The following is an 11,586-nucleotide window of genomic DNA, read 5'->3' as shown; positions in this document are numbered from 1 at the left end:
TATGGAGTTCAGAGACATGTGAAAATGATTTAAAACATCAAGAAACAAGTGTATCTTTCAACCTGCACTCACTTTAGATTAAATAACTATATTTTGGATGTCACAGATGTATACTATCCACTCCAGGGAAGGAATCTATTTAAGCAGATCATGTATATCACATCTCAATGCTAGCCTAAATGAAGAAGCAGAATAGATGACTTCACACATCAATAATTCTCAAACTCATGGATAAATATCATCTGGTATGTATGTTAAAATGCAGATTCCCAAGTTTTACCCTTAAATATTATGAATCAGCTAATTTCGGAAAGAGCTACTTATTCCACATTTCTAATACAGCCCTTCAAACGATGTCAATGTAATTGATCAGAAGGCCACCCTTTGAGGAATACCAGCAAACACAGTTAATGTGATTAGAGTAGTCTAAAAAGATCACTGACCTATCACTGATGCTAGAAATTTATCATTTGAAAGTTAAAATATAAGATCAGATCCACTTGGAGTACCATAGCAGACATTACACCAAAGTGTGTAAGGTTCTTTCCACTTTACAGAAATTTAGTTGAGGAAGGCCCACTAGATGCCTGACAGGCAAATTCTATAAATCTCCTAATTTGTTGTTTCGTTCCTGTCCTTATTCTTTTCAATGGACTACATGGTTCCTGAAGTTACAATCACATTTAAGAATAAATTTTCAAAAGTGATACTTCACAGTGTGTTCACTAGACAAAGAATTATAATGTGTCAGAAATTACAGTGGTACTGAGGGATCATGGAGTCCCACATAATTCTTTGATCTCTACCTCTACTCTCCACTGGGTTGCTCCTTGGGTGACTCCCCTTTGTCCAAGAATTTGATCCCTTTTTTTCTCATTTTGATAATCTTATTTCTTGATTACTTCCTTTGATAACTTCCTTGGCCCTAGCCACTTTCCAACCCTGCCTTGCAGTAGCATGATTTAACTCCTTTTCAAGAACTTGCTTGATCACTGATCCATGCGATTTACCAGCCACTGATCTTTTACCACTTTGCCTCATTTTCTAGTAGCTCTGATATGACATTCTACCATAATTTTTTCCTTAATTAACACCTTGTAGAAACTTCATAGGGTTTAATTAGCCTCTTCAGATAAATGAAAGATAGTAAAATGCTTCAATTCTCACATAGAATAGAGTGCCAGGATCTAGAAGACTACTTCTCCATCCCTGATTTCATGATTTTATCTATGGCTCATGATAGATGGTTTCAGAGTACTCCATTGATCAAACACTTGGGCTGCTGCCTCCAGCAATCTAGGCTATGACTATAAAATCACTGCTGCTTAGGATTCCTACCTTCTCTACAAAGACAATGAACTTTTGAAACTTTACATTTTCCTTGGAGACTATTTGAATACGCCTAACATTTAAAATGAATGATCACTCCTTCCTCCTTGAAACACTTTCATCTTTTGTCTTCTATTACAAAACTTCCATGCTTTTCTGGTATAAATGGAGTTTCTTGGATTGAAACAGAAGCAAGAGTTGGAGGCCCTGAACCCAGTGCTTTCCACTTGCTTTCCCTTACCAATAATGGCCTTCCGCTAACTCGGTATAATCCCAAGATCTCTGGAAGTGTGAAAAGTATAAACTCTGAGAAAACATGTCCTAAGACTATTTCTAGGTGATACATATATTATTTGCATTTTAGATCACTCAGGGTTAAATTAAATTTTATCACAATAATCAGATGACAATCACTAATCAAAGACTTAGATGTGTTTTACACACACATACACACACACAGCAATCTGTGCATCAAGTTAGAAAGCATATATTCCCATTAGGAGAAGTGAATACCAATGACAACAACAATTAGCAACTAACATTTATAGGGCAAAGTCTATGTGTCAGGTACCATATTAAGTACTTTACCTTCTGTGCATCATTTAATGTCCACAGCAACCATGCAGGATAACTGTGACTAGCCCCATTTTACAGATGATGAAATTGGCTTGGAGAGGTTAAGCAGTTTGCCCAAGTGACAGATTTTCATACAAGCCTCATTGATCCTAAAGCCCTTTTTTTCTTCCTTTTTAACAAAGCAGGCAGCACTGAAATACTGGCTCAATAGACCATCTAAAAAGCATTTCCTTGAAATTCTGTATTTATCATCAGCAGAGACAATACAGCAGTAAAGCGAGAAGATTTGAAAAAATTAAAAGCTGAGCCAAGAGCATTGGGAAAAGAACTCATAACAAGTTGGGTGTTTCAAAGCAAAGGAATCCAATGTGCCACAAATCTTTTCAATATTGAATAACTCAAATGCTCTCTCTAATCAACAGCAGTGCAAGCATTTTGGGTTTCACTTTTGATATGAATGTGAAAAGCCTGGGTCTAGTATCTCAACACAGCTATCCCAAGGTCCCTAGGGAAGGGCACTGAGAAAGAAGGCAGTGTGGACATTGGAGATTTTGCCAGATGGTTCCTCTCCACATTAGACTTTCCTCAGCATGTTTTATTTGCTTAACCCTATCCTGTCTGGTCCCTCACAAAAAAGTTTTTCTCCAAAGGCAATTTTCCCCCAGATCCTTGTGGATTTTGGCATTTTAATAGACAGCACCATGTACTCTAATTTCATAAATAATAGGTCAGCTTTTTTTATACCCATAGTCATTTAACTACTTTCCCAGCAGGTTTTTTCCTGCAGTCTATCCCTTATTTATTTACATAAGTTCTTAACCTGAAATTGGCATCTCATTCACCTCTCTCTATCTCTCAATCTCTCTCTCTGTCTCTCTCTGTCTCTGTCTCTCTCTCTCTCTCTCTCTGTCTCTCTCTTTCCCTTCCCTCGTCTTGCTTGTTTTTCTATTCATTCCTTAGCTCTTAAGGAATCTTCTAGTTTCTAACCTTCTGATGACTTTTCCTTCTCTCTTTTCCAGCATGTATGTCCTCTCTGTTTGTCTGGTCTTGAAGGTACCACTTACCTTAACTTTCTCTCTTTGTAGGAAGCTATGATTGAATTGCTTGTGTGAGTCTGACTCTTAGCTATGTCTACACTTTACCACAATACTTAAGTGAGTTTTCATTCCAGAGCGTCTCCACTATTCCTTTCCCTAGCTCCATCCTTGACCATAAGTTTCTAACCCCTGCCTTGAGTTCTGTGTGCCCTTGGGCTATCCTATAGTCATGATTTTCAAACTACTAGATGTCTTGATAGTTCTACTGAGTTACTTTAAGATTACCATAAAGTAAGAGGAAGACTCAAAGGACATGGTTAAGGGACTCCCACCAACAAGAGTTTTAGCCAGAGCAGCTTCATTTTTACCTTTTTAAAAATAACGAGTTTCATAGAAAATTATATTCAAAATATATAATCTATTTAAAAGATTCGAAATCTATATATCTACTTTTTACCATTAGCCTAGATTTGTTAACTCTAATTTATGACTCAGTCCACAATCCTGGTGCTGACAGGTAACAAGCTGCAAATTACTCTAAACAATGATAGGACATCAGCTCAAAACAAATGATATTTTGAGCTCCATGCTGTCAACATTTGATACTGTTGAATTTTGTTTCATTTTAAAGAAAAAACTTTGGGACAGATTTGAGAATTCCGATAAATGCTACATCGTTGGACAAAGGGTAAGATTTGGGCACCTCTACAAAAATAATATGAATGAAATAATATTAAAAATTTATTTCTGTAACATGCTAAAGTGCTGAAGTTTGAAATATTGCAGAAAGGGATTCTGATTAGCAATAGCACTCCTGGCACACCATAATTTAAATCTTGTTTAAGAAGCACTGTTTCACCTTGAAGCCTGGGTAAAAAGGATGTTGATGACATGGATGCCAATAGAGTCACTGTGGCTTTCTAATTTCTTTCATACTAAAGCAAAGTGAGGTGGAGAGGAATGATTTCAAGAAAGAAAATACATGTGGCATTTGGCCATATGAGTCTGAGATAATTGGATCTGGCTCCCTAAAGATAATGTCTTCTTGTGAGTATTCAAGAGGGACTTCAGACTTGAGAATCTAAAGCGAATGCCACCATGGGGGGAGAGGGTTCCACAGAATACACAGATGTGGTATTGACACAAGTGTTAATGACGTCTGATTCACTTCCAAGAGAAACCAGTGGGACTTTAGAAATTCATCAAGCTGCAAAAAGCATAGCTTCTTTCAATCTAGTTCATAGCAAATATTTTAATTAACCTCACATTCAGGTTATCTATGCAGTACATGTAGCAGTTGATTTGCCTGCACCTCCCCAAGTCCCTTCTTAGAATTTGTTCTCACATCCCCTGCTGAGGATTACCCTTCTTCCAAGCACCATATTCCTTGTACCTTGGATGGAACAGTGATCACAAACGGGGTCCAAGACCCAGCTCTGCCTTTTACTTACTGCATGGCACTGGGCAAGGTGCTTAAGCTCTCTGGACTTCATTTACTTCATCTATAAAATAATAATAATAATAATAATAATAATAGTAATATAGTAACAATATTATTACTGTAGGATTTAAGTAAGATAATGTAGGTTAAATACTATACAAATATCAATTACCATTAATATTATTGTATTTTTCTAGAGAGAAAAAATATTTCATTTCATCAATGTTAGGAAACTGACTTGGCAATACCAATTAGTTAATTGAAATAATTTTAATTGAAATGGATTATTTGTTTCAGTTTTTTGTTAACTTGACTGAATGGGATACATCTGGAAATGAGAAATATTTTAAATGGTTCCAACTTTATGCTTCTCAAATTCAAATATCTCCAGGACCCTGGTAGTAGTCATTGATGTGTGAAATGGGTTAAGAAGAATACAATAATGCAATAGAGAGTGGTGGGCCCTCTGCCAAAGGGAGAGTGTATTCAAATTCAAATACAGGATGAATGTATTTTTCTCCCTCCCTCCCATACTGGGACTAGAGGTGTCCACTTTTCAATCTCTGCTGAGTAGACTGAGCAGAAATTAACTTAACTGTTACTTTTCACTTTTGTCTTTATATCCTCAAGGCACATCCCTGCCTGAAGCCATAAGAACTAATTGGTATTGCAAATAAATGTTATTCTCTTAGATAATACCTCTTAGTTTTTCTTCTACTTCATTGGCTGCTTGTTTTCAGTCTCTTTTTCTGGCCTCTCTTATTCTTCTCAACTTCCAAAAGAGGTGTCTCACAGCTCAGTTCTAAGTCCTCTGTCCTTTTCTATGTTCTCTCTGTTAGAGAATGTCATCCAGTCTCCTGGACTTACATGCTATCTTTATACTGATATTGCTCAAATTTACATATCTAGCCTGGACTTTTCCCTACACAACGGACTCATATATTCAACCTTTTACTTGACATTGTCTAACAGGCATCTCAAAATTACTGTGTCCAAAGCCAAAATATTGATATTTCTTACTAAATCTGCTTCTCCCACAGTATTCTTCATCTCAATTAATGCTTATTTTATGCATCCAGTTGTTCAGATTAAAATTTTTGGAGTCATCCTTGACTCTTCTCTTTCACACTCCATATCCAGAAAATATCCAGAATATCCAATCTCCATTGCTACTACCCCAGTTAATGCCACCTTCATATCTCACCTGGGTTATACAATAATATTCTAACTGCTTTTCCTGCTTCAACCCTTGTTCTCATTTGGTTCATTCTCCCAAAAGCAGCCAGGGTGATTCTTTTAAATTCAGATCCATACAAGATTCTATAAGACTGTACATGATTTGATCCCTCCTTAACCTCTCTAACCTCATTTCTTATCACTATACCCCCTGCTCATTCTGTGTTAGCCACAATGATCTTTGTAGTAAGTAGTCTTTTTTAAATGGACCCCAATGATGTTTGCCTATTAATATTCACATCCTTGTGCAATCTTCTTCCTTTGAATGGAGACTGGACTTAGTGAGTTGCTTCTAACAAATAGAATTTGACAAAGTGGCAGATGTCACTTCAGAGATTGAGTTAGAGAATCTGGACCCCATTTTCATTTTCGCTTACTTTCTTGATTGCTTACTCTGAGGAAAGCCAGCTGCCACATGGTGAGCTTCCCATTGGAGAGAGCCACATGCAAAGAAACTAAGGAAGACCTATGACCAACAGGCAGGAAGAAACTGAAGCCTTCGTTCTAACACCTTGCAAGAACTGAATCCTGTCAGCATCCATGTGAGTAAGCTAATAATTGGATTTTCTCCAAGTTGACCCTTGAGACGAATGCACTCTAGCTAAACTCTTGATTGCAGCCTTTTGAGAGAGAGGTGTATATTTAAGTCACACATAGAATTTTTTTTTACCTACAAATACTATGAGATAATAATTTTTTTTTTGCCTTAAGCCTTACTGAAAACACCTGGAATACTCCTACTTTAGGGCTTTTGTACTAACTCTTCTCTCTACCTAGAACATTCTTTCTTCAGATAGTTCTCTCCTTTCGGCTTTGCTCAAATGTTAATTTCTCAAAATAGCCTTTCCTAACCACCATTTATAAAAATAACAAACACTCCCCAGTGCTTCTGGCACCCCATAACTGTTTTTATTTTTCTATCACTTACTCCCATGTGATAAATTATATATTTATTAATTTTTGTCTGTCTTTCTCCATTAGAATATAAGTTCTATAGAGGGCTGTGACATTATTCATTTTTTTTCATGCTGTATCCCCATTATCTAGAATTATTCTTTATACATGGGGGGCACTCTATAAATGTTTGTTAGATGAATAAATGATTTGCCAGCTGCATAGTACAGAGCCACAGGAGATTTTTTTTTTAAATAGTGTTCAGGGGTGAGGCTTGAAGCAAGAGCCAAGTAAATGGAACATTAGCCACAGAGGCATGGGAAGAGTAAATCAAAGACGCAGAAGTCCAGAAACACCAGAACAAAACAATAGATTTCTATTGTAAAAGATGGAGCTTGGAGCATTACTTTGGAACCAGAGTGGTAGAGAAGAAGGTAGTTAGAAATGGTCATACTAGGACGTGTTTTGAACCAAAAGCTGACAGAATTTGGTAAGGAATTAAGTGTTGCGGTGTGAGAGAAAGAGAGGACTTACAGATGACTCCAAGTCTTTTGGCTTGAAAAACTAATAAATGGTTTTGTTGCCTTTTACAGGTTAAGAAAGATTTGGAAGGAGAAGTTTTGTTGGATGTGAAGCAGTAGAAAATTCAATAATTCTTGTTTGAATATGTTAAGTTTGAGGAATTTTTTATATATCCAAATATAAGAGTTATAAATTACAATATAAATCTGTGTATCATCCATCAGACTGAATTCCTCTATGGATAGTATGCATAGATAAAGTGGGCTGAGGGTTTAGTCTTTGAAATATTTTAATCACTAGAGTTGAGAAAGAGAAGAAGGATTCAACAAGAAATACTAGGAAGGCAGAAAATCAAGAGTGTATAGCATCCCAGAAAACAAGTAAAAAATGGGTTTCAAAATGAAAGGAGTATATGTGGCCATGTTAATGCTCCACTCAGATGTACCTTGCAGGGGCATAGTTGACGAGCAACACTAGCTTCCATCTTTCTATATGCACTATGCCATTTGTGTTGAGGCCATGATTCTCTTGTGCTCTGAACACAGTTGGGTGTTCTACTATAGGATGTGGGACGTTTCCAATCGGCAACTGTGGCTCAATGTCTCCTCTGTGCCTCTGCCTACTTTACACTCATTTCCTTCTCTCCTTTCATAGATGTCTGACCTACATCACAGGCAAAGGCTGTCCACACCTTCTCCTACTCCCTCCCTTTTATCATTCATAGGCATTGCCCATAATAATTTTCTTACACCTTTAATCCCATCTTAGAAGCTGCTCCAAGGACTCAAAGGATTAATTGTGCCAATGACATTGAGAGGAAAGTTAAAATGAGAAAAAAAATGACCATTAGTTTGAACTTGATAATGGTCATTTGTGATGTTAACAAAACCATTTTAGTTAAAAAGTGGGAATAAGAGTCTGATTGAAATTAGTTCAAAAGAGAATGAGAGAGGCAGTGAGTACAGAGGTCTATTTTTAGGATTTTTGTTATTAAAAATAAAACAGAGAAATAGGATTCAGCCTGGAGAAAGATGTAGAGTCAATGAAGAAATTTTTTTAAGATGAAAAAAATCACATGTTTGTATGATGATGATAATGATCCGCAAGAGGAGAAATCTGATTCTGCAAGAGAAAGAGGAGATTGCTGCTGGAGCACAATAGGTGAGAAGGTGAGAGACTGAGAGGGGATGAGATCCAAAACATACACAAGGGGTTGGCATTATATGAGACCAGAGACAGTTTTCTTATTGTAAGAAGACATTAGAGGTGCTTTGGTACATAATGGAGGTGGAAGATAAAACAGCTTCATTTTGATTGCTTCTATTTTCTCAGTGAAATGAGATTATCAGCTCAGGTTGACTAGTAAAGGGGCCGTTGGAGGCTTTTAAGGAGAAAATCTTTTCTGAGAAAATGGGAGTGAAATTGACTTGAGAAGTATGTCAGGACAGTGACATTTATAGATTTAAATTTAAAGTTAATCCAGTCAGGAGACCTGCAATTTTTTTCAGTCAGGTTTGGCTGGTTAGGTGTAGACTCTGAGTTGGTGGACTGTTAGATTGAACCATGGTTAAGATTTTCCAGGTGAGCATGATGGATGTAGAGAGAAACAAAGTAGTTCGGTATTTTGCAAAGCTAAGATTACAGTGATAGACCATGGAATTGAAGCTTGGTAAGGAGGAAATGAGGATATAAAGTAAATCATGAACAGCTAAACAAGTTGAGGAATCAATGGGTTGGAGATCCCAAAGTATTGAAAGAATCATTTAGTTATAGCTACTAGATTAAGTAAACTAGAAAGATAGGAGGCATTGTTCAGAGAGGAAAGAGCTCTAAATCAAGTTTCTGAGAGCAAGCTTGTTTATTAGTAATGACAAAGTTTAAACTGACCATGGCTAAGGAGAGGTGAATGTCAAGATCAATCCAAAAGATGTGAAGGAATAGAGAAGCCAGAGTTAAAAGGATACCTACGTGGACATTTGAGTAACCAAGAATGATGAATGGAGAAAGGATAGAGAGAAAGCAGTGAGTCAGAAGCTATAATTTCCGGTGAATGATGGGTAATAACCAAGAATTCAATAGAAGACTATAAAAAGAAGGGGTGAATTGTCTGATGACTGGAGTTTCAATAAAGATCAAGGTTTTTTTAATGAGGAGGGAGGAGAAACCTGAGAAATGTGGGGTATATGACAAAAACAATTACCACTTGCAAGGAGTTCAGAGGAATTTATACCCTCAAGAAAAGCCAGGTTTCAGTTAGAATGGAATGATAAAGGTTTTTATAGATGCAGCTGCAGATATTATGAATATTGATGATAACAGACCAGGAGTTGCAGATAATGTACTAGAATGATTGAGTTAATCAGGGAAGAATAGGATATTGGATGAGGTTAAGGAAGTCTAGGAAATGAAGGATTACTTGGGGCTCAGATATCTGGTAGTGATTGAGGTAGATAAATACACAAAGCATTAAGTGATTGGCCCTGGATTGAGTTTTGTTTTGGTCACTTAGGGCTATTATAACAGAATATTATGGACTGAGTGCTTTAAGCATTTATTTCTCACAGCTCTGAATGCTGGGAAGTCTAAGATCAAGGCACAGGCAGATCTGGCATTTGGTAAAGACATGCTCCTTGGCTCCTTGGCTGTCCTCTTGCTGTGTCCTCGCATGACAGAAGTGGTGAGGGAGCTCTTTAGGGCACTAATTCCTTTCATAGGGGTTCCAACCAATGACATACTCACCTTCTAAAGGCCCCATCTGTCATATCAACACATTGGGGATTAGGTTTCAATATATGAATTTTAGGGGTATAAAAACATTCAGTCTATGGATGATCTGTTAAGAAAAGGTAGGTAATTAAATCTAATGATAGCTTTTTTCCTAGGGGATAGTCTTCTAGGCAATTTGTAGTGGTGAGGCTTGCAGTGTTGAGAGAAGTTATTTATTACATTAATATATATCACCCTTAATCCTACAGTGGGAAATGTTGCCACCTTGGGAGGGGTAGGCTTTCCTTCAATACACGAAAACTGGAGCACCCATTAAAATCCAGTTCTGGTCTACGGTCATGCCACCCTAAACGTGCCTGATCTCATCTGATCTCAGAAGCTACGCAGGGTCAGGGCTGGTTAGTACTTGGATGGGAGACCACCTAGGAATACCAGGTGTAAAATAAAATAAATAATAAATAATAAATAATAAAAAAAAATAAAAACCAGTTCTGGAAGGATGGAGCCTGTGGAGCTATGAAAGCCTAATTTAAATCTAGAAGCACCCATGGTTATTCAAAATAAATTTTGTAAACTTCATAAAAGCCTACTTTACAGACTGCAGTAAGTTTTGGAAAGGAACATACCAGAAGCTCTTTGAACTTCTCTTAAATCTGTTTAGGTATTTTTAGGTATTACACTGAAGAAAAACCCAGAGAGGTCATATGGTCAAGTAAGTCTGGGAACTGCTAAGTTCAATAAGGTTAGAGAGGGTTCTTTTCTGCAGAACATAGCAGAATCCTTAATGTGATAATGTGTAATGTGAATTATGTAAAAGGGAGATAAAATGTTCAGGTAAACAAGGATGTAAGCCAAGAAGGTATAGATTCTCCATAATCACCAGCCAGGTCCAAGTTTTGAGAAGAAGAAGGGAGAGTCTCAGGAATGTGTATTTTTTAAATTTCCACAGATAACTCTGATGTACACCAGGATTAATGGCTTTTTCTCAATAGTGACTTTTGGTAAGTCACTTAAACTCTTTTTTGTTTGTTTGTTTGCTAGTTTGTTTTCCAGCTTTATTGAAATATAATAGGCAATTAGTTGCTTATATTTACATTGTACAATTCAATGAGTTTTCTTTCTATTACAGTTAGCATACAGTAGTATATCAGTTTTGGTTGTACAACATAGTGATTAGAACTCAAATGGTTACCACACTAAATCTAGTACCTCTCTGTTCCCTTACATATTTATTACATTTTAAACTATTTTTCTTATACTACACTTTATATCTCCATGTTTATTTTGCAACTATCTATTTGTACTTCTTAATCCTTTTGCCCTTTTTTCTGCCCCCCCCCAACCTCCCTCTCATCTAGTAGCCCTCAAAATATTCTATGTATCTATGAGTTTATTGCCATTGTGGTTGTTGTTATTGTATATTTTGTTCTTTAGTTTCCACATGTACATGAACTCATGTGATATGTGTCTTTCTCTGATTTATTTCATACAGTGTAATACCTTCTAGGTCCAAAAAGGAAATATCTTTTTCCATTCCCTTCCTTTTAGTCTGTGTGTGTCTTTTAACCTGAAGTGAGTCTCATATAGGCAGCATATGTAGGGGTCTTGTTTTCTTATCCATTCAGCCACTCTATCTTTTGGTTGGAGCACTTAATTCTTTTCCATTTGAGGTACTTGTTGATAAGAATGTAATTATTACCATTCTTTATTCATGTTTTGATACATGTTTTTTCTTCTTATAGAAGTCCCTCCAACATTTCCTGTAATACTGGCTTAGTGTTGATAAATTCCTTTAGCTTATTTTTGTCTGGGAAGCTCTTTATC

Source organism: Pteropus vampyrus, unplaced genomic scaffold (genome assembly GCF_000151845.1).
Source record: "Pteropus vampyrus isolate Shadow unplaced genomic scaffold, Pvam_2.0 Scaffold335, whole genome shotgun sequence".
In the NCBI taxonomy this organism is placed as follows: Eukaryota; Metazoa; Chordata; class Mammalia; order Chiroptera; family Pteropodidae; genus Pteropus; species Pteropus vampyrus.
This window is presented reverse-complemented; position numbering follows the sequence as displayed.